The 23,630-nt window shown below is 51.5% G+C and overlaps 1 protein-coding gene and 1 long non-coding RNA gene across 2 annotated transcripts in view; both read left to right on the top strand.

The window, feature by feature from the left end:
* The window catches only part of XKR6 (XK related 6), a 230,670-nt gene that overhangs the window by 63,939 nt on the left and 143,101 nt on the right, over nucleotides 1-23,630 (top strand). The window lies entirely within an intron of this gene.
* On the top strand, nucleotides 5,294-12,685 carry LOC135177038 (uncharacterized). The gene is made up of 3 exons (XR_010302888.1): nucleotides 5,294-5,546; nucleotides 9,845-9,908; nucleotides 12,306-12,685. It is a non-coding gene; the product is annotated as an uncharacterized LOC135177038 (long non-coding RNA).

The raw sequence follows: 23,630 nt of genomic DNA, 5'->3' as shown, positions 1-23,630 counted from the left end.
ATGAGGGAAGAGGAAGGAGATGGAGAGGAAAGGAGGAAGATGGGGGGAAAGAGAAGGTGGAGAGGAAAGGAGGGAGGTGGGAGAGAAGCGTAACACAAAGGTGGTGCTGCTCGACAGGGGAGCTGGACTAGGTGAGCTTTCAAGGTAGCCCCTAACATTCTGTTATCATCAGGTCCACATCCACGTGCTGAGGGCTCCATAGCTGGACACAATACTCCAGATGAGGTCTTCCCAGGGCAGAGTGCAGCAGCAAGTTATTGTCTCTCCATCTGCTGGCCACGCATTTAACGCAGCCCAGGATGCCCTCAAAAGCATTCTCCAGCCAAACACAGCAGCTACTTGGAGTCTGTTTTGCTTGAGTCTCCTCCCACTTGATCACCTTTGGATATTGCAGTTTATTGGAAAGGACTCATAGTTGTAGGGTGTGATTTACTCTAATGGGGCACTGCCTGCTTGTTCTCTAACCAAATTGCATCAAAATAGCTCTGGAAATCTTCTTCCACTACCTGTGTCTGAAGTCCCAGTTTTTATTGACAGGCAGCTGACCAAACAGCTGTCAGGCTTCAACTGGACATCTGCTAAGAACTTGTTTTATTTCTCCTCTGTGCTAAAATGGGCTTTAGAGAGATGTTTAGAGGCTCAAGGGTGACCTCATTGCTGTCTACAACTCCCTGAAGGGAGGCTGTAGCCAGGTGGGGTTGGGCTCTGCTGCCAGGCAAGCAGCAACAGAACAAGGGGACAGAGTGTCAAGCTGTGGCAGGGGAGGTCTAGGCTGGATGTTAGGAGGAAGTTCCTGCCAGAGAGTGATTGGTGTTGGAATGGGCTGCCCAGGGAGGTGGTGGAGTCTGTGTGGCTGGAGGTGTTGAAGCCAAGCCTGGCTGGGGCACTTAGTGCCATGGTCTGGTTGCTTGTTGAGGGCTGGGTGCTAGGTTGGACTGGCTGAGCTTGGAGGTCTCTTCCAACCTGCTTGATTCTATGATTCTGTGATTGCCATGGAAAGAGAAGCAATGTTTTGGAGGCAAACAGTCTGCAAGCCCCCGTTTAAATGGGAAAGGTTTGTCTCTTAAGTACGACATTGAATAGAAGGGGATTTTATTCCCCCTAAATCCCCCCCCTGATTCTAGAGAAAGCAGCTTGAGATCTCAGTAAGAGAATTAACACATGGGTTAAACTTACAATGAGAAGCAGTACTTGGAAAATGCCTATTCAGATGCTGTTAAGGAAATAATAGGATTAGTTCTTGTGGTGTCAGAGTGGATTCCTCGGAGCGCGGGCTGCGTGCTGCCACGCGTGCGGGCTGTGCTGCTGGCCTGGCCGTGAAATCAGGCACAATGAAGACAAAGATGACTTTTCTGGCAGGCAGTTTGGTTGAATGTTTAAGCCAGTCCTTCTGCACACACATCTGACAGGTAGCTCATGGTCACAGCTAAGTCACTAACAGTCACTCTCCGATGCGCTTATTGGCAACCCGGACGGTTTTAATTGGTGGAGGAGAAGCTCAACAGGAGCCAGCAGTGTGCACTTGCAGCCCAGAAAGCCAAGCAGAGCCTGGGCTGCAGCAGCAGAAGTGTGGCCAGCAGGGCCAGGGAGGGGATTCTCCTCCTCTGCTGTGCTCTGCTGAGACCCCACCTGGAGTCCTGCATCCAGTTCTGGAGCCCCATTACAAGAGGGCTGTGGAGATGCTGGAGAGTGTCCAGAGCAGGGCCAGGAGGATGCTGAGAGGCTGCAGCAGCTCTGCTGTGAGCACAGACTGAAAGAGTTGGGGCTGTGCAGGCTGGAGCAGAGGAGGCTCCCAGGTGACCTTCTTGTGGCCTTCCAGGATCTGAAGGGGGCTACAAAAAAGCTGGGGAGGGACTTTTGAGGCTGTGAGGGAGTGGCAGGAGTGGGGGGAATGGAGCAAAGCTGGAGGTGGGGAGAGTCAGAGTAGAGGTGAGGAGGAAGTTGTTGAGCAGGAGAGTGGCAAGAGGCTGGAATGGGTTGCCCAGGGAGGTGGTTGAGGCCCCATGGCTGGAGGTGTTTGAGGCCAGGCTGTGTGAGGCTGTGTGCAGCCTGCTCTAGGGTAGGGTGTCCCTGGGCATGGCAGGGGGGTTGGAACTGGCTGCTCCTTGTGGTCCCTTCCAACCCTGACTGATTCTATCAGAGAATCATAGGATCAAGCAGGTTGGAAGAGACCTCCAAGCTCAGCCAGTCCAACCTAGCACCCAGCCCTGGCCAACCAACCAGACCATGGCACTAAGTGCCCCAGCCAGGCTTGGCTTCAACACCTCCAGGGATGGCAACTCCACCACCTCCCTGGGCAGCCCATTCCAGTGCTTGAGAACCCTTTCCATAACATCCAGCCTGAAGCTCCCCTTGTCTTTCATGGAAGCAGTTTTCTCTTCATTTCAACCATCTCTTGGAAAACACAATACATTATTTTTATTCCTTATTTTTTTAACCTGTTATTTCCATTATGCATTTTGTGACCACCCATTTATTACTCCAGTGTGTGTGTGTATGTATATGTATATTATATCCATCACTTAAGATAAAGCATTTTGCCTCTTCAGGGCCACTGATTTATTTGTTTATGTTCACAATTCATTGTTTTGAGTTTCTCCTCTCTGCCATTTCATACTCACCCATGTTGTATGTTTGTTTTTAGCCTGAGCCAAAGGCACGAAGCATTAAGGCTGAGTTGGGGTTGTTTTGCCATCATCTGATTTCATCATAGAAGGTGCTGATGGAGATCGGTGCTCAACAAGGCCTCCAGCAACGTGGTAATGAGGGGGAGAAAAAGAAAGGCTTCTGTTGGGCTCTGACTCTTCTCTTTCCATGGCTTCTGAGCCAGCTGCTGCTTCTCCTCACAGCTTCTCCTCCTTTTTCTGCCTGGTTCTCTTTGGTGTAGGGTTGGAAGCATAGAATCACAGAATCAGGCAGGGTTGGAAGGGACCACAAGGAGCAGCCAGTTCCAACCCCCCTGCCATGCCCAGGGACACCCTACCCTAGAGCAGGCTGCACACAGCCTCACACAGCCTGGCCTCAAACACCTCCAGCCATGGGGCCTCAACCACCTCCCTGGGCAACCCCTGCCAGCCTCTCACCACTCTCCTGCTCAACAACTTCCTCCTCACCTCCACTCTCACTCTCCCCACCTCCAGCTTTGCTCCATTCCCCCCCAGGCTTGGCACTCCCTCACAGCCTCAAAAGTCCCTCCCCAGCAGCTTTTTTGTAGCCCCCTTCAGATCCTGGAAGGCCACAAGAATGTCCCCTGGGAGCCTCCTCTGCTCCAGCCTGCACAGCCCCAACTCTTTCAGTCTGTGCTCACAGCAGAGCTGCTGCAGCCCTCTGATCAACCCAGTGGCCCTTCCCAGTTGTGGGAATGCCAGAGCTCCCCCAACAGCCAGAGCTTTGGGAGCAGAGGGGCTGTCAGGCAGCATTTAACCAAGTGAAAAGCTGCATGAGTGACACCACGTTTTGTACAGACAGGTACCTGGCAGATAGCAGCAAATTTATCCAGCAGATAACAACAGTGGATGGAACAACCTCAGGTTAAGATTTCACTTCATAGCTGAGTGCAGGTCTGAGAAGACACAGAGTGCTCCTTGAAGCTGGAACTTAAGAAGGATCAAAAAGAGCCAAAAAAACCCCAACCCCACTTTACAGATTGGTCGATTACAGAGAGTGTTTGCTGTTTTGACACAAGATATATTTAGGAGGGGAGGGTGTGTGTGTGTGTGTGAAGCTGTCAAAAGAAGTTTCTTCACGTTCTGAACGGAGAGATGTGTGCAGTTCCTGCTGGCTGCTCTCAGCTGCAGCTAAGGAAGGGCTTGTTTCAGCTGGAGTGTACCTTTTAGCACAGGGTTGCTTGATGCTTACTGGAGTAATCTTGGCAAACTGAGCAGTCTTACAGGTCTGCTGGGCAGTAATGTGTCATGTGAGGTAGATTGCAAGGAAGACATGGACCTGTTTTAGAAGCATGGAATCATAGAATCAGGCAGGTTGGAAGAGACCTCCAAGCTCAGCCAGCCCAACCTAGCACCCAGCCCTGGCCAATCAACCAGAGCATGGCACTAAGTGCCCCAGCCATGCTGAACAACTTCCTCCTCACCTCCAGTCTGAATATCCAAAGGTGATCAAGTGGGAGGAGACTCAAGCAAAACAGACTCCAAGTAGCTGCTGTGTTTGGCTGGAGAATGCTTTTGAGGGCATCCTGGGCTGCGTTAAATGCGTGGCCAGCAGATGGAGAGACAATAACTTGCTGCTGTACTCTGCCCTGGGAAGACCTCATCTGGAGTATTGTGTCCAGCTATGGAGCCCTCAGCACGTGGATGTGGACCTGATGGAGCAGGTCCAGAGGAAGGCCATGAAGATGATTACAGAATGTTAGGGGCTACCTTGAAAGCTCACCTAGTCCAACTCCCCTGCCAGAGCAGCACCACCTTTTTATTACACTTCTCTCCCATCTCCCTCCTTTTGCCTCCACTTCCTCTTTCCCTCCATCTTCCTCCTTTCCTCTCCACGTCCTCTTTCCCATCTTCCTCCTTTCCTCTCCATCTCCTTCATTCTACCTCATTTTCCTCTTTTTATCCCCATGCTTTTCCTCTCCATCTCCCTCCTTTCAGCACCACCTCCCCTTTCCCACCATATCTGCCCCTTCCCACCCCACATTGCATTCCACTTCCCCCCCAAATTCATCTCCATCTTTTTCCTCTCCATCTCTCTCCTTTCAGCACCACCTCCCCTTTCCCACCATATCTGCCCCTTCCCACCCCACATTGCATTCCACTTCCCCCCAAATTCATCTCCATCTTTTTCCTCTCCATCTCCCTCCTTTCAGCACCACCTCCCCTTTCCCACCATATCTGCCCCTTCCCACCCCACATTGCATTCCACTTCCCCCCAAATTCATCTCCATCTTTTTCCTCTCCATCTCCATCCTTTCAGCACCACCTCCCCTTTCCCTCTATATCTGCCCCTTCCCACCCCACACTGCATTTCCCCTTCCCCCAGATTCATCTCCCTCCTTTTCCTCTCCATCTCCCTTTCATCACCACCTCCCCTTTCCCACCATATCTGCCCCCTCCCCACCCCACACTGCATTCCCCCAGATTCATCTCCATCCTTTTCCTCTCCATCTCCATCCTTTCAGCACCACCTCCCTTTCCCACCCTCCCTCCCCTTGCCCCCAAACCCACAGCACCTGGCTTCTGTCAGAGGCTCCTCCCACCCCAGGTGTGACCACTTTGCCCTCCCTGCCTGCTGCCCTATTTAATGGGCCCAGGCAAGGCAAGCCCCAAGCTTGCCCATTTGGGCAGAAGATCCTCCTGGGATCATCACTGGTGAGTGCCCCTGGGGCTCACTGGGTGACTGGTGGAGGGGATCTAAAGGCCGGGGGGCCCTGCTGGCCCCCCGGTCATGCAGGCTAGGTACATGATGGTCATTTTGTCATCACTCACAGGTGCTGGTTGGGTCTTGTTGCTTAGGATGAGCTTCTTTGTGTTTAGCTGCTGCTTTCTGCTTGCTCCTGATGAGCTGAAGTCCTTGGCAGAGCTGGAAGCTCTTGGGTGAGTAGTGTTGTGTGGTCTTTGTTTAGATTGGAGAAGCTCTCCCTGGGCATCAGACCCAACCTTCAAACCAGCACCACCATGGCCTTGAAACTGTGTCCCAAAGTGCCATGGTCACACCTTGCTTAAGCAAATGTGTTCTGTTTGAAGCATGTATGTCAGGTGTGACTCCTATGAGCCTTCAGGTTTTAGGCATTTCCTTCTCCCTAGAATGAAATCTTAAAGGTAGCCAGGTCCCAAGAGCCCCTCCAACCTCATCCAGCCCAACCTAGCACCCCACCCTGGCAATCAACCAGATGGGTCCTCAAGGTTAGGCTCAAGAAGGCTCTGAGCATGTGGAAGATGCTAGTAACTGACCTGGATGACCTCTGGAGGTCTCTTCCAACCCATTCCACCATTCTATACTCAAGGGATTTTCCTTTCTGTCATCAGACATTAAGATAATGAAGCACAGTGCAAACATCTTCCTCTTGCACACACAGAGATGGGTTCTGTGCTTTCTAGCACAGCCACAGGTGCAGATCTGCTGTGGGCTTGCACTGCTCCTTGCATGCATTGCCTCACTCTATCCTCCTCTGTGGCTGTTCTTTTCTTACTAGCAGCAGCTGCTGCCTTCTAACAACAAGTGCATATGCATATTGAAAGTGTGTGTTTTAAGGGTGCCCATTTATAACTCACATTTACCAGAGCAATGACATCAGTATGACATAATGTATCTGCTAATCATTCTCTCGTGTGGTCTGACCTTTGTGTAACTTGATTTTTTGGTGCCTTTTGTCCAGCAGGGTATTTTTGTGTTGGGGGTTGATTTACACTTGAAAGCAGGACATTTCTGCTGGAGCTCTTTTGCCTTTAGCAGTTAGCAGTATCCTTGCACAAGTCAAGTGATTCCACACTTAGCAGTGTGGAAGGTTGTCCCTTCTCCCAGCTGGGTATCTCCATTCCTCCTTCAGTAGCATTTTTGTTTTGCACCTGCCTATACAGAATCTTGTCTTAAAGGCTGTGGAGTGGTTGCTTTACCCTCCTGAGATTTATTTTTTCTCAGCTGCTTCTGTTTGTCTTGAGGTTAAGAGGCCAGTCAGAGAATCATGGAATCACTCAGGGTTGGAAGGGAGCACAAGGAGCAGCCACTTCCAACCCCCCTGCCATGCCCAGGGACACCCTACCCTAGAGCAGGCTGCACACAGCCTCACACAGCCTGGCCTCAAACACCTCCAGCCATGGGGCCTCAACCACCTCCCTGGGCAACCCAGTCCAGCCTCTCACCACTCTCAAGCTCGACAACTTCCTCCTCACCTCCACTCTGACTCTCCCCACCTCCAGCTTTGCTCCATTCCCCCCACTCCTGTCACTCCCTGAGAGCCTCAAAAGTCCCTCCCCAGCCTTTTTGTAGCCCCCTTCAGATGCTGGAAGGCCACAAGAAGGTCCCCGGGAGCCTCCTCTGCTCCAGCCTGCACAGCCCCAACTCTTTCAGTCTGTGCTCACAGCAGAGCTGCTGCAGCCCTCTGAGCATCCTCCTGGCCCTGCTCTGGACACACTCCAGCATCTCCACAGCCCTCTTGTAATGGGGGCTCCAGAACTGGCTGCAGTACTCCAGGTGGGGTCTCAGCAGAGCAGAGGAGGAGAATCCCCTCCCTGGCCCTGCTGGCCACACTGCTGCTGCTGCAGCCCAGGCTCTGCTTGGCTTTCTGGGCTGCAAGTGCACACTGCTGGCTCCTGTTGAGCTTCTCCTCCAGCAGCACCCCCAAGTGCCTCTCCTGAGGGCTGCTCTCCAGCCACTCGCTGCCCAGCCTGGATTGGTGCTTGGCATTGCCTCCACCCAGCTGCAGGACCTTGCCTTTGGTCTTGTTGAAGCTCCTGAGGTTGGTTTGTGCCCACCTCTGCAGCCTGTCCAGGTCCCTCTGCATGGATCCTGTCCTCCAGCCTGGCTGCTGCACCACACAGCTTGGTGTGGGCAGCAAACTTGCTGAGGCCACTATCCATGGCACTGACAGTCTGAGCTACTTGCCTTGGCTCCCTCAGTCAGCAGTACTGACACTGCAGTGTGGCCTCTCCTAGTGGTCCTCTTCCTCCCTGGCCTCCAGCCTTGACTGGACACCCTCCTCTCTTACACCATCTGAAAGGAGGCTATAGCAAGTTGGGGGTCAGACTCTTCCAAGTGACAAGCAGTAGGACAGGAGGAGACAGCCTCAGGTTGTGCCAGAGGAGGTTTAGGTTGGACATGAGGAAGAAAATTTTTCTCCAGAAGAATTGACAAGCCCTGGACGAGTCTGTGTAGGGAAGTGGTAGAGTCCCTGTCCCTGAAAGTGCTGAAAAGCTGTGTGGTTGAGGTGCTGAGTGACCTGGTGTGGTGGTCACCTGGGTTAGCAGTCAGACTTGGTGATCTTAAAAAGCTTTTGCAGCTCAAAGCATTCCATGATCTCCTGGCAGCGGACATTGGGTGAGATGAACTCTGCCTCCCTATCAGCAGGAGCTGATCTCTGACACTTCTTTCCCTGAGTGCCTAAGCCAGTGAGAGCTGCAAAACTGTTCCTGTTGCTGCAGGATGGGGTTGGCCATGCAGCAGGGAGGTTGGTGTGGTGATTCCCATGCAACAGCTTGCCCTGGATCGGAGCCATGTGGCCAGTAGCCCTAGACGGGTGATGTGCGTCACTGCTTAATCAAAGCCATCAGCTGGCATCCTCTGCCTGTGCCAAGGGGGAGCCTTTGCCAGTCTCACTGAGGGATTTAATTCTTTCCTCCTGTGCAATGCCATCTCCACAAAACCAATGGCTGCAGATATCCTTATAGAGCTTGGGCTTTCCAGGGTGGAGGAGCCATATGGAAAGCTTTATGTGCCAATGACAGGAGCACACCATGGGAGCCCTGGGATGCTGCAGTCCTGCCGTGTGCCTGAGTGCTGTCAGCTTCAGTGGTCACCAGTAGAACCTGCTTGATGGTTCAAAATGCCATTTCCAGTCAGCCAGAAACCCCAGCAGAGCACTCTGCTGCCTTACAAAGGAGGAGAAGGGGGAAAAAGTAAATCCTTCTTAGGGCAAAATCCACTGGCATTACTGGGGAGACTTTCATCAATACCTTTACTCTCTCTGTGGCTGTTGGATCTTCTTGATGAAATGCTTTACACTGTAGTGAGTGAGGTGTTCTCTGTCCCTGAGATGCAATACATCTGATGGGATGTAGATTCCTTGAGGAGCCACTCACCAAACCTCAACTAAGCACAAGTAAGCTCCTTTTCCAGAGGAGGCTGTACCTTACAGTTGTGCTTCTTGCTGACAGGTCTGAAACTCATCTCTTTGTGGTTCCATTCCACTCCAGCTTCTGAACATAAAGCCAAATGCCTATGAGTGCTGTTGGCATGCCAAGATTTCCCCTGGTGTTACTTTGTCCAGAAAATGAGTGTAATCCTCCAGTTCTGCTGAGTTTTTTTGCTTCCAAGGAAAGGGAACATGAGAGAACACAGAGTTAAAAACCAAATCCAAATCCTCTTGTACTAAGCAGCAGGTTTTTTGTCAGGTCCTTCAGTTCCTGTAGCTCTAAAGCATTCTTTCAATCTTTATTTCCCCAGCCAGAACAGTGTGGCCAGCAGGGCAAGAGAGAGGATTCTGCCCCCTTTAGTCTGCTCTTACCAGACCCCACCTGAAGCACAGCATTAAAGATCTCTTCCATCACAAACTATTCTGTACTGTGTACAATTCTGGAGCCCCCAACACAAGCAGGACATGGAACTGTTGGAGCCAGTCCAGAGGAGGCCACCAAGATGCTGAGAGGGCTGCAGCAGCTCTGCTGTGAGGACAGGCTGAGAGAGTTGGGGCTCTGCAGCCTGGAGAAGAGAAGGCTTCCAGGAGACCTTGGAGTGGCCTTCCAGGATCTGAAGGAGGGCTGGGGAGGGACTGCTGACAAGGTCTTGTAGTGACAGGAGGAGAAATGGGTTTAAACTGGCAGAGGGGAGATTGAAAGTGGCTGTTAGGCAGAAGTTTGTTTGCAGTGAGGGTGGTGAGTCACTGGCACAGGTTGCCCAGGGAGGTTGTGGAGCACAGAAGCACCCAATGTGATCAAAGATCACATTGGGTGCTTCTGTGCTCCACAACCTCCCTGGAGGTGGTCAAGACCAGGTTGGATGAGGTCTTGAGCAACCTGTTCTAGTGGGAGGTGTCCCTGCCTATGGCAGGGGATTGGAACTAGATAATCTTTGAGCTACCTTCCAACCTAAACCATTCTCTTTTATCTTTAGTTGATTAATTAATGTTTGGAGCATTACAGTTTATTTATTTAATGCTTTTCTTTTCTTTTGTCTTTAGGTCTGAATGGTTTTTATGGGTGGTGAGATGCTCCACTGCTTGGATCAATGTGTTTCATTTAATGGTGGGAAGGAGTTGGATTTTTTGGAGGGTGGTTTGTTGGAGGGGTTTTAAGTTGCTGTAATTATGAGCCAGGTGAGCTGTATCTATGTATATAAACACCTACAGCATTGTCTGTGTGCATGGAGCTAATAAAACCATCCCAGCACAGAAACATCACAGGACCATAGAGATTGGAAGGGACCTCCAGAGATCATTGAGTTCAACCTCCCTGCCAGGGTAGTCTGCACAGGTAGGTTTTGTAAGTCTCCAGAGAAGGAGATTCCACAACATCTCTGGACAGCCTGTTCCACCCTCTTGGTAAAGAAGTTTCTTATGCTGAGGTGAAACCTTTTATGTTCCATTTTGTAGCCACTGCTTCTTGTCCTATGGCTGTGGACCACCCAGAAGGCTGCTACAGAAAACAGTAGAGGGAAGGGAGAAGTTTTTGCCAAGGAGCTGTTCAAACACAGCCATGATCACAGAATCAAGCAGGTTGGAAGAGATCTCCAAGCTCATCCAGTCCAACCTAGCACCCAGTCCTGGACAGTCAACCAGACCATGGCATGGACTGGATGAGCTTGGAGCTCTCTTCCAACCTGCTTGATTCTATGATTCTTGACACTAGATGACCTTTAAATGTCCCTTCCAAAGCATTCTGTGTTCCTGTGCTCTTGTGGTTTAGTGAGATTCCTGCTACGATATGAATGACCTGGAGGAGGTGGGGAAGCCTTCCCCATAATTAGCAGGTGAGGCTGAAGCTGTATCTGCTGGAAGGATGAGATCTCTCAACACTGAAGTTTGCAAAGCCTCAGCTGAGGCCCAGAACAACATGGACACACCTGGGCACACTGCTGGCTCATGTTCAGCCTGCTATGGACAGACCTGTCTAATGATGCCTTGCCTTCACTGCACACCCACTGTCCCTGGCCATAGGGTTCCTTTGACAAGCCTGCTAAACACAACTCTCCTCTGCTGAACCTTACAGAAGAGAGAGGTTTTAACTTGCAGCCTGGTGTGTAGGCAGAGTTCAGAACTCTCCACAGAAGATTAATCAAGTTAGAGACTTTAGCTTTGATCCCTTCCTGCCAGCATAGGATTATTCTGCATCGCACTGGGTTTGAAGTTCTTGTCTAATCCAGTTTTGTGTGTCTCAGGGGACTGAGCTTGTCATGACTCCTGTGAAACAGTTGTGTGGTGTAGCCTTGGACTGAGAAGTGCTTACTTGATGCCTGGTTTCAATTTGCATTGCTTTTACAGCATCCCATTTCGTCCTGTGCCATGTACCTGATGTTGCTGCTTCACAGACGTTGCACCGGGTTGGAAGGGAGCCTCAAAGGTCATCTTGGCTAACTCCCTCTCAGCAGGAACACCTCCAGCTAGATCAGCCTGCCCAGGGCCACGCTGAGTCTGAGGGCTGAGCAGGAAGCAGTTCAATGACATTGAACAAGGGCAAGGGTAAAGTCTTGCACCTGGGAAAGAACAACCCCAGGCATCAGTATAGGTTGGGGACTGACCTGCTGGAAGGCAGCAAAGGGGAAAAGGCTTTGGAGGGGGTCCTAGCTCATGTGAGGTTGCCCATGAGCCAGCAGTGTGCTCTTGTGGCCAGGGGGGCAATGCCATGCTGGGGTGTATTAGATGGGCTGTTGCTAGCAGGTTGAGAGTGGTTCTCTTGCCCCTCTACTCTGCCCTGCTAAGCCACATCTGGAGCACTGTGTTCAGTTCTGGGGCCTCCAGTTCAAGGGGGACATGGAACTGCTTGAGAGAGTCCAGCCACAGAGATGCTGAAGGGACTGGAACAGCTCTGTTGTGAGGAGAGCCTGAGGGAGCTGGGGCTGTGCTGCTGGGAGAAGAGGAGACTGAGAGGTGAACTCATCAATGCTTATCAATATGTAAGGGATGAGTGCCAGGAGGCTGGAGCCAGGCTCTGCTGGGTGATGCCCAGGGACAGGCCAAGGGGCACTGGGTGGAAGCTGAGGCATAGGAAGTTCCATGGAAACATAAGGAGGAATTTTACCCTGTGAGGGTGCCAGAGCCCTGGAACAGGCTGCCCAGGGGGGCTGTGGAGTCTCCCTCTCTGGAGATACTCAACACCTGCCTGGATATGTTCCTGTGTGATGTGGTGTAGGGGATGCTGCTCTGGCTAGGAGGTTGGACTGGCTGAGCTCCTGAGGTCCCTTCCAGCCTCTGACATTCCATGATCTCGAGTGTCTGCAGGGATAGGAACTCAACCACATCCCTGGGCCTGCTGTTGCCTTCTTTTACTTCTCTCATTGTAAAGAACTCTCTCCTGATGTCCAACCTAAACCTGCCCTGCTCCAGTTTCAACCCCCTGCCCTCCAAGCCCTTCTAAGCAGTCCTTCCCCAACCTTCCTGTAGGTCCCCTTCAGTACTGAAAGTACTGAAACTCTGTGGCTTTCAGGGGGTCGTTGTGCTGCTTGGTATGCATGAGTTAAACCACCTTCGAAGCCCATTCTTGCAGACAACCTCTGCGTGCCTCGCTTGTAGCTCTGAGCTGCTGAAGGTATTTACATACCAAAGGGCTCGCAGAGTCCAGTGTGGATCACAGTGCATGGAAACAACAGGCGTGAAACAAGATTAAAAGAGCTGTGTGAGCAGAAACATTGCTCAGCAGGGCGGAGAGGAGCAGGGTCACGTTAGTCTTTGCCAGCAGAGGGGAAGCTTGCAGCAGTCAGCCCTGAGTGGGGGTTCCTGTAATGCATTGTCTTTTGTGCACGATGAGTTTGTAAAACCCTGTTTTGCTTCCTAATAAATGTGTGTATATATATTTTGAGCTTAAAATACTTGTCTGTCATCTTTTGAAGTGCCTTTTCACTGGCAATCTATGCTGGCAGTGTTTCCTTCTTACTGCCAGAGTTCTGGATGATCCTGGGGGTCCCTTCCAACCGTAGCGATTGGATGCTGTGCTGAGGGATTTGGGTTAGTCAAGGACTTGTCAGTCTGAAACTAAAGCTTGGACTCGAGGAGCTTGAAGGGTTTTGCCCATCTAAGCAATTCTGTGATCCTGTCCCCGGCATAAGAAGAACACAGAGCTGCTGGAGAGAGTCCAGAACAGGGTCACAAAGGGTTGGGGCATCTCTGCTGGTGAGGGTAGGCTGAGGGGGCTGGGGTTGTTCAGCCTGGAGAAGACCTTAGAGCTGCCTGACAGGATCATAGAATCAAGCAGGTTGGAAGAGAGCTCCAAGCTCAGCCAGCCCAACCTAGCACCCAGCCCTCAACAAGCAACCAGACCATGGCACTAAGTGCCCCAGCCAGGCTTGGCTTCAACACCTCCAGCCACAGAGACTCCACCACCTCCCTGGGCAGCCCATTCCAATGCCAATCACTCTCTCTGACAACAACTTCCTAACAACATCCAGCCTAGACCTCCGCTGGCACAGCTTGACACTCTGTCCCCTTCTGTTGCTGGGTGTCTGGCAGCAGAGCCCAACCCCACCTGGCTACAGCCTCCCTGCAGACAGCAATGAGCTCTGCCCTGAGCCTCCTCTGCTGCAGGCTGCACACCCCCAGCCCCCTCAGCCTCTCCTCATAGGATCCTACAGGAAGGCTGGAGAGGGACTTTTCCTGAGGGTGTCTAGTGACAGGACAAGGGGGAATGGTTTTAAGCTGGAGTAGAGTAGATTTAGACTGGATCTTGGGAAGAAGTTTGTCAGTCCAAGGGCGGTGAGACTCTGGAATAGTGTGATGGTTTGTGTGTTCCCTGCCCCCCAACACTGGGAATCACCCAGACTAGGCTCAGCAGCTCTGGAAATTGAATGAAGCTTTACGTTTACAGCTTAGCACAAGATACAAGCAGATAGTTACAGTATCTGCAGCTAGAGACAGAAATAGACAAGTTAATGGTAACACAGAAACACAGCAGCCCTGCCAGAAACCTGAGTCCCCAGCAGGGGCTCCCAACCACCCTGCCACCTTCTCCCACCCCTCTGCCTTACCCAAGATGTTGCCTTGTGCCCAAGATAGTTTGGAGGGCTGGCCAGGGGGCTTAGAAGTAGGTGGGTTAGCCACACAGACAGCAGGTTAGGTTAGAGTGAGATGCAGCCCATGAAGCCCAGAGAATGGCTCTGTTACCTATATTTATGTTCTTACCCATCCCAGCAAGCCTATGAGTGCAGCAGACATCACCACTGTTCTCCTTTCACAGCCTGTGATCTAGTTGTTCTCACCAAAACATCCTAGCTAGCTTCAAACTAGCACAAATAGGTTGGCAGGAGAGGCTGTGGATGCCTCCTCCCTGCAACTGTTCAAAGCCAGGTTGGAGAAGAAGCCTTGAGCCAAGCTGATTTAGTTGAGAAGCAACCCTGCCCGTGGCAGGTGGGAGTAGATGATCTGTGAGGCTCCTTCCAACGTAAGCCATGCTATGGTTGCCCACACCAGGCATGGCAGGAGCAGAGCAGCAGAGCATTTAAGCAGATCATCTATTTTAGGAGCACAATTGATGTATGCCTTGCTGGGCTGGACTAAAGCTTGTGCAGAGCTGTGCTGAGCAAGCACCCAGATCGGTCCCAGGGACATTTCAGGAGCTGCCTTGTGGAGCAGGAAGCACTGCAGAGAGGTCAGAAACACAGTTTGTACACTGAAAATGTGGTTTATAGGTCAAGAGTTAACATTTCCAGTTGCTCAAGGTAGCTGTATTCTAGTGGGAAGCCCAAGAGATCCCAGCACTGAACCTCATCAGTTATTCCTGCCTGGTCCTCCACCCCTTGCTTGTGCTCACCTTGTAGCAGTGGTTCATTGCTCTGGAAGAGTGGGGACAGCCCTGCAAAGAAAGCCCCTGCAGTGTTTCTAGAAGGAGGAGAGGGTAAGCAGAGAGGTGAGAAAGGATGGAGGCAACAGGGAACCTGGAGGCAACAGGGAACCTGAAGGCAATGTGAGGAGGAAGCTGTTGAGCAGGAGAGTGGTGAGAGGCTGGAATGGGTTGCCCAGGGAGGTGGTTGAGGCCCCATGGCTGGAGGTGTTTAAGGCCAGGCTGTGTGAGGCTGTGTGCAGCCTGCTCTAGGGTAGGGTGTCCCTGGGCATGGCAGGGGGCTTGGAACTGGCTGCTCCTTGTGGTCTCTTCCAACCCTGAGTGATTCTGTGAGCCTCAATACTGTGGTGTGCACACACCTCAAATACCCCATCCAGCCCTGGGATACCCAGCACGAGAAGGACACAGAGCTGTTGGAGCAACTGCAGAGCAGAGCCACAAAGGTCATCCAAGGGCTGGAGCACCTCTGCTATGAGGACAGGCTGGGGGAGCTGGGGTTGTTCAGCCTGGAGAAGACTCTGGAGGGATTGTAGAGCTGCCTTCCAATACTTGAAGGGAACAGGTAGGCTGGAGATTGATAGAGTGAAAGAGTTGGGGCTGTGCAGACTGCAGCAGAGGAGGCTCCCAGGGGACCTTCTTGTGGCCTTTCAGGATCTGAAGTGGGCTAGAAAAAAGCTGGGGAGGGGCTTTGAAGGCTGTGAGGGAGTGGCAGGAGTGGAGGGAATGGAGCAAAGCTGGAGGTGAGGAGAGTGAGAGTGGAGGTGTGCTGGTTTAGACTGGGGTGGAATTGATGCTCTTCCTAATACAGAGCCAGAGAATGGTTTAGATTGGAAGGGACATTTGTATTTCTCTAGTCCAACCTTGTAGTTAAGCAGGCACATCTGCAGCTAGGTCAGAGGTCTCTTCCAACCTGGCTGATTCTGTGAGGAGGAATTTTTTCCCTGTGAAGGTGCCAGCGCCCTGGAACAGGCTGCCCAGGGTGGGGGTTGTGGAGTCTCCCTCTCTGGGGATACTCAAAACTCGCCTGGATGTGTTCCTGTGTGATCTGCTCCAGGGGATGCTGCTCTGGCAGGGGGGTTGGACTGGCTGAGCTTTGGAGGTCCCTTCCAGCCCCTGGCATCCTGTGATTGTGTGACCTTTGGAGGTGCCTTCCAACCCAGAGCACTGTGTGAACCGTGGAGGCTGGCACCAGCTGCTGCCAGTGCACATCCCCAGCCCGCAGGCTGCTCCGGATCCTGCAGGAGGCTCTGCCCGAGATCTATCAGGTGCCCTACTTAGTTTAACATGTTTGGGTGAGTTTATTTTCTGTTTCCCTCTCCTCACTTTAGTAAAATAATTTTCACAACCCTTTGGGGTATTACCTGCTTTTAGAATCTTTCTATAATTAAATTTACAAATCCCTTCTTGAGCTGGTGCTGGATAAAACCTCACCAATGGCATCTTTTGTGCCTTAACCTATATTTATGTTACTTCTCTTCCTTCTGGCAGTAATTATCCTGGCTCTAGGCCTAGGATTAATCCATGAGATGCTGAACATGCTTGAATTTCCTCCTTCCCCCCCCCACCTCTATTTTTTCCCTCTCATCTTATGCAGAACTGAGCAGAGCCTTTTAAAACCCATTTCCTGTGAAGCAGTTTAACTGTTCCCCCCTCTTAAGTGACTCACAGGAGGAGCCACAGCAAAGGTTAATTGATCCTGTGCTGTGGATACAGAAAGGAGAAATGATTCAACCTCCATCATGGAGGGGCTTGGCTGGTCCTGAGCCTGATGATGCAGTTTTCACTGCGTAGCCAAGAGACCATCACCCATCATTGCCTGCACAGATGGGCAGAGTCCAATGGGATGGTGTTCAATAGCTCCAAGTGCAGGGTGCTGCACTTTGGCCACAACAACCCCATGCAGAGATACAGGCTGGGGTCGGAGTGGCTGAGAGCAGCCAGACAGAGAGGGATCTGGGGGTGCTGATTGATACCTGCCTGAACATGAGCCAGCAGTGTGCCCAGGTGGCCAAGAGAGCCAGTGGCATCCTGGCCTGCATCAGGAATGGTGTGGCCAGCAGGAGCAGGGAGGTCATTCTGCCCCTGTACTCTGCACTGGTTAGACCTCACCTTGAGTCCTGTGTTCAATTCTGGGCCCCCCAGTTTAGGAGGGACATTGAGATGCTTGAGCGTGTCCAGAGAAGGGCAACGAGGCTGGGGAGAGGCCTTGAGCACAGCCCTACGAGGAGAGGCTGAGGGAGCTGGGATTGGTTAGCCTGGAGAAGAGGAGGCTCAGGGGTGACCTTATTGCTGTCTGCAACTACCTGAGGGGTGGTTGTGGCCAGGAGGAGGTTGCTCTCTTCTCTCAGGTGGCCAGCACCAGAACAAGAGGACACAGCCTCAGGCTACACCAGGGGAGATTTAGGCTGGAGGTGAGGAGAAAGTTCTTCCCTGAGAGAGTCATTGGACACTGGAATGGGCTGCCCGGGGAGGTGGTGGAGTCGCCGTCCCTGGGGCTGTTCAAGGCAGGACTGGACGTGGCACTTGGTGCCATGGTCTGGCCTTGAGCTCTGTGGTAAAGGGTTGGGCTTGATGATCTGTGAGGTCTCTTCCAACCTTGGTGATACTGTGATACTGTGATACTGTGAAGAGACCTCCAAGCTCATCCAGTCCAACCTAGCACCCAGCCCTGGCCAATCAACTAGACCATAGAATCATAGAATCAAGCAGGTTGGAAGAGACCTCCAAGCTCATCCAGTCCAACCTAGCACCCAGCCCTATCCAGTCAACCAGACCATGGCACTAATGATAGAATCAGGCAGGTTGGAAGTGACTTCCAAGCTCATCCAGTCCAACCTAGCACCCAGCCCTGGCCAATCAACTAGACCATAGAATCATAGAATCACGCAGATTGGGAGAGACCTCCAAGCTCATGCAGCCCAACTTCTGAGGGCTGTCAAGCTGCTAAAAAGCTGGGTAGGGTGTAAAAGCATCATGAAGGCTCCACCAGTGGTCTGGTGGGGCTGCTGCATCTGTGCAGTGGGACACTGCTGATGTGCTATGGCTTTGGAGCTGTTGGGCTTGAGACATTGAGAGCTGCCTTGCAAAGAAGGGCTTAGGAGTGCTGGTGGGTGAAAAGCTGGACTTGAATTGGCAAGGTGTGCTTGCAGTCCAGAAGGCAAAGTGTTTCCTGGACTGCAATCAAAGCAGCCTGGCCAACAGATTGGGGGAAGGGATTCTGCCCCTCTGCTCTGCACTGGTAAGGTCTACCTTGAGTACTGTGTCCAGCTCTGGGGGTCCATGGACCTCTTGGAGTGGTGTGATGGTTTTGGGTGCTACATGGGGCAGCCCAGGGAGGTGGTGGAGTCACCATCCCTGGAGGTGTTGAAGCAAAGCCTGGATGAGGCACTTAGTGCCATGGTCTGGTTGATTGTTGAGGGCTGGGTGCTAGGTTGGGCTGGATGAGCTTGGAGGTCTCTTCCAACCTGCCTGATTCTATGATTCTATGATGTGAAGACAGGCTGAGAGAGTTGGGACTGTACAGCCTGGAGAAAGGAAGGCTCCAGAGAGACTTTATTGTGGCCTCTTATGTGTTGTCCCCAGGGATTTTTTCCATAGCAAACCTTTCTGTAGCCATGGGTTTGCAGCCTGTCTGAACCACACTAAGAGATGGAGCCACAGAGATCTGAATGTAGCAGTGCTTGGCTGTTTTCCCTAGGAGGAGTGATCATGGGGATGAATTTGATTGCCTCTAGAAAATTAGTGTTGATTTCAGAGAAGAATATTTTATTACAGTGTTTGCATTGGCATTCTCTTCATAGAATAATGGCTAAGAGTTTGCAGTGTTTCCTGTGCTTGTGTTTATTTAATGGTTTCATCTATTCCCTCTGAGTGCTGGCTGGGAGGAGAAAAAAAAAGAGGTGGGGGGGGGGGGAGGGGGAAAAGGTTGGCTGCCTACTCTTAATATCCCATCATAAAATAAAATCACTAATCCCAAAGGTGGAGTTGCAATTGAAAGAAAGAAAACCAGCCCTGGAAGTATTAACACTGAATGATGCACAATAGAGACTGACCCTGGTGGTTGCCTGAGCTGTGGAAGACAGTGAGGTTGTAGCACCTTCTGAAACTGGATGCTGTTGTTTTCATCCCTGAGTGGAGGTTTGGACATCAGGGTTTAAGGATCACTGGGTTGAAACTGGCTGCTGTGCTCAGTCTTGCATCTTTACTGCATTGAATGCTCCAGGATCACCTGCCTGTGGGAGAAAATCATAGAGTCACAGAATCAGGCAGGTTGGAAGAGAGCTCCAAGCTCATCCAGCCCAACCTAGCACCCAGCCCTATCCAGTCAACCAGACCATGGCACTAATCATAGAATCATAGAATCATAGAATCAACCAGGTTGGAAGAGACCTCCAAGCTCATCCAGCCCAATCTAGCACCCAGCCCTATCCAGTCAACCAGACCGTGGCACTAAGTGCCTCATCCAGGCTTCTTTAACACCTCCAGGGATGGTGACTAGAGAGGAGATTCAGACTGGGCAGAAGGACCTTTGAGGATCCCTTCCTGTGAATCTGTAAAAGAGGAGATTCAGACTGGGCAGAAGGACCTTTGAGGTCTCTTCCAACCCCCAACATTCTGTGATTCTGTGAATCTGTGATGTCCCTCAGCATCTCCCTTTGACAAGAGGCACAGGGATGTGGAGAAGCAGGAGCAGAGGAGTCCAAGCGACCACTTGCTGTCATCTACTGCCTTCAGAGACTCACAGTGGGCAGCAGAAAGGCTCCTTTATGGCACTGTGTTTACCAAAGCTGCCTGGAGGAGGTTATTTAACCATCAGTGGTTTGAACCATGCTCTTGACATAATTTGTCCCCATCTGCACCCTTAATACCAGCCTCTTCTCTGCTCTGAGTGACTCTCAGGGTTACTCATGTGCTTTTCCCTTGCAGTCAGCTCCTCTGCCAGCTCCTGTGGCATTTAGAGGTGCTGAGCCTGATCTCTGCTGCGTGGCTCCAGCAGCTACCAGACCCTGTGTGAGAAACAGCACTTGTAGAAGCTTGTGCAGACAGTGGGCTTCAGGCTGGAGCTGCATGGAATGGGGACACAGAGTAGGGCAAGGGATGCTGTGAGATTGGGGTGCTGAGGCCTGATTTATCTGGGGCAGTTAAGGAGGCAGGGATTATGAAATACATCGTTAACCAACAAGTACCCAACTAGACAAGTGCCAACATGGGCACCAACCTGTGTGCCAATGCAGACACCAACAAGTACCCAAGTACCAACACAGGCACCAACCTGTGTGCCAATGCAGACACCAACAAGTACCCAAGTACCAACACAGGCACCAACCTGTGTGCCAATGCAGACACCAACAAGTACCCAAGTACCAACACAGGCACCAACTTGTGTGCCAATGCAGACACAACAAGTACCCAAGTACCAACACAGGCACCAACCTGTGTGCCAATGCAGACACCAACAAGTACCCAAGTACCAACACAGGCACCAACCTGTGTGCCAATGCAGACACAACAAGTACCCAAGTACCAACACAGGCACCAACCTGTGTGCCAATGCAGACACCAACAAGTACCCAAGTACCAACACAGGCACCAACCTGTGTGCCAATGCAGACACAACAAGTACCCAAGTACCAACACAGGCACCAACCTGTGTGCCAATGCAGACACCAACAAGTACCCAAGTACAAACACAGGCACCAACCTGTGTGCCAATGCAGACACCAACAAGTACCCAAGTACCAACACAGGCACCAACCTGTGTGCCAATGCAGACACCAACAAGTACCCAAGTACCAACACAGGCACCAACTTGTGTGCCAATGCAGACACAACAAGTACCCAAGTACCAACACAGGCACCAACCTGTGTGCCAATGCAGACACCAACAAGTACCCAAGTACCAACACAGGCACCAACCTGTGTGCCAATGCAGACACAACAAGTACCCAAGTACCAACACAGGCACCAACCTGTGTGCCAATGCAGACACCAACAAGTACCCAAGTACCAACACAGGCACCAACCTGTGTGCCAATGCAGACACAACAAGTACCCAAGTACCAACACAGGCACCAACCTGTGTGCCAATGCAGACACCAACAAGTACCCAAGTACCAACACAGGCACCAACCTGTGTGCCAATGCAGACACCAACAAGTACCCAAGTACCAACACAGGCACCAACCTGTGTGCCAATGCAGACACCAACAAGTACCCAAGTACCAACACAGGCACCAACCTGTGTGCCAATGCAGACACAAGTACCCAAGTACAAACATAGGCACCAACCTATGTGCCAATGCAGACACCAACAAGTACCCAAGTACCAACACAGGCACCAACCTGTGTGCCAATGCAGACACAACAAGTACCCAAATACAAACACAGACACCAACTTGTGTGCCAATGCAGACACCAACAAGTACCCAAGTACCAACACAGGCACCAACCTGTGTGCCAATGCAGACACAACAAGTACCCAAGTACCAACACAGGCACCAACCTGTGTGCCAATGCAGACACCAACAAGTACCCAAGTACCAACACAGGCACCAACCTGTGTGCCAATGCAGACACAACAAGTACCCAAGTACCAACACAGGCACCAACCTGTGTGCCAATGCAGACACCAACAAGTACCCAAGTACCAACACAGGCACCAACCTGTGTGCCAATGCAGACACAACAAGTACCCAAGTACCAACACAGGCACCAACCTGTGTGCCAATGCAGACACCAACAAGTACCCAAGTACCAACACAGGCACCAACCTGTGTGCCAATGCAGACACAACAAGTACCCAAGTACAAACACAGGCACCAACTTGTGTGCCAATGCAGACACCAACAAGTACCCAAGTACCAACACAGGCACCAACCTGTGTGCCAATGCAGACACAAGTACCCAAGTACAAACATAGGCACCAACCTATGTGCCAATGCAGACACCAACAAGTACCCAAGTACCAACACAGGCACCAACCTGTGTGCCAATGCAGACACCAACAAGTACCCAAGTACCAACACAGGCACCAACCTGTGTGCCAATGCAGACACAACAAGTACCCAAATACAAACACAGGCACCAACTTGTGTGCCAATGCAGACACCAACAAGTACCCAAGTACCAACACAGGCACCAACCTGTGTGCCAATGCAGACACAAGTACCCAAGTACAAACATAGGCACCAACCTATGTGCCAATGCAGACACCAACAAGTACCCAAGTACCAACACAGGCACCAACCTGTGTGCCAATGCAGACACCAACAAGTACCCAAGTACCAACACAGGCACCAACCTATGTGCCAATGCAGACACCAACAAGTACCCAAGTACCAACACAGGCACCAACCTGTGTGCCAATGCAGACACAACAAGTACCCAAATACAAACACAGACACCAACTTGTGTGCCAATGCAGACACCAACAAGTACCCAAGTACCAACACAGGCACCAACCTGTGTGCCAATGCAGACACAACAAGTACCCAAATACAAACACAGGCACCAACCTGTGTGCCAATGCAGACACCAACAAGTACCCAAGTACCAACACAGGCACCAACCTGTGTGCCAATGCAGACACAAGTACCCAAGTACCAACACAGGCACCAACCTGTGTGCCAATGCAGACACAAGTACCCAAGTACCAACACAGGCACCAACCTGTGTGCCAATGCAGACACAAGTACCCAAGTACAAACATAGGCACCAACCTATGTGCCAATGCAGACACAACAAGTACCCAAATACAAACACAGGCACCAACCTGTGTGCCAATGCAGACACCAACAAGTACCCAAGTACCAACACAGGCACCAACCTGTGTGCCAATGCAGACACCAACAAGTACCCAAGTACCAACACAGGCACCAACCTGTGTGCCAATGCAGACACCAACAAGTACCCAAGTACCAACACAGGCACCAACCTGTGTGCCAATGCAGACACCAACAAGTACCCAAGTACCAACACAGGCACCAACTTGTGTGCCAATGCAGACACAACAAGTACCCAAGTACCAACACAGGCACCAACCTGTGTGCCAATGCAGACACCAACAAGTACCCAAGTACCAACACAGGCACCAACCTGTGTGCCAATGCAGACACAACAAGTACCCAAGTACCAACACAGGCACCAACCTGTGTGCCAATGCAGACACCAACAAGTACCCAAGTACCAACACAGGCACCAACCTGTGTGCCAATGCAGACACAACAAGTACCCAAGTACCAACACAGGCACCAACCTGTGTGCCAATGCAGACACCAACAAGTACCCAAGTACCAACACAGGCACCAACCTGTGTGCCAATGCAGACACCAACAAGTACCCAAGTACCAACACAGGCACCAACCTGTGTGCCAATGCAGACACCAACAAGTACCCAAGTACCAACACAGGCACCAACCTGTGTGCCAATGCAGACACAAGTACCCAAGTACAAACATAGGCACCAACCTATGTGCCAATGCAGACACCAACAAGTACCCAAGTACCAACACAGGCACCAACCTGTGTGCCAATGCAGACACAACAAGTACCCAAATACAAACACAGACACCAACTTGTGTGCCAATGCAGACACCAACAAGTACCCAAGTACCAACACAGGCACCAACCTGTGTGCCAATGCAGACACAACAAGTACCCAAGTACCAACACAGGCACCAACCTGTGTGCCAATGCAGACACCAACAAGTACCCAAGTACCAACACAGGCACCAACCTGTGTGCCAATGCAGACACAACAAGTACCCAAGTACCAACACAGGCACCAACCTGTGTGCCAATGCAGACACCAACAAGTACCCAAGTACAAACACAGGCACCAACTTGTGTGCCAATGCAGACACCAACAAGTACCCAAGTACCAACACAGGCACCAACCTGTGTGCCAATGCAGACACAAGTACCCAAGTACAAACATAGGCACCAACCTATGTGCCAATGCAGACACCAACAAGTACCCAA

This window comes from Pogoniulus pusillus, chromosome 7 (assembly GCF_015220805.1).
Source record: "Pogoniulus pusillus isolate bPogPus1 chromosome 7, bPogPus1.pri, whole genome shotgun sequence".
Lineage (NCBI taxonomy): Eukaryota > Metazoa > Chordata > Aves > Piciformes > Lybiidae > Pogoniulus > Pogoniulus pusillus.
Note: the sequence above shows the minus strand (reverse complement) of the source record. Positions and strands in the feature narration are given on the sequence as shown.